Genomic DNA, 540 nt, shown 5'->3' on the forward strand with positions numbered 1-540 from the left:
CGGTGGTGTGGTGTGGTGTGGTGTGTGGAGTCGAGCATCGCGCGCCGTTGCCTTCTTCGGAGTGTTGTGGGTACGCAAGTGCTTGCAGTGCAAAGAGGTTGGTGATGGAGTGACATTGCCTTCACCATGGAGTTGCGGGTACTTAGGTACTTGCAAGGAGATGGTGGTATGGTGGTGTTGCGTGTGTGGTGTTCGATTAGAAAGATATAATTTCTAAGTCCGGATTAGTGCTGTCAGTGGGGCCGCCGCTAACAGGTCCTGCACGGCCACCGTGGGGCTTGACTTGGCGCTATTCCGGACTTGGGGCGATCACGATGTCCCCGTGCGGGACTTAGAAGATGGAAGAACACAAGTACCCTTATCCCATGACTTGTGAGCGATTGGCATACGTTACCACATGAAGAGAAAAATTGGCTAAGTCCCGGATCCATATTATATGAAGAGAAAAATCGGCTAAGTCCCGGATCCATATTATATGAAGAGAAAAATTGGCTAAGTCCCGGATCCATATTATATGAAGAGAAATATCGGCTAAGTCCA

The sequence above is a fragment of the Anopheles coustani genome, assembly GCF_943734705.1.
Source record: "Anopheles coustani chromosome X unlocalized genomic scaffold, idAnoCousDA_361_x.2 X_unloc_24, whole genome shotgun sequence".
NCBI classification, from domain to species: Eukaryota; Metazoa; Arthropoda; class Insecta; order Diptera; family Culicidae; genus Anopheles; species Anopheles coustani.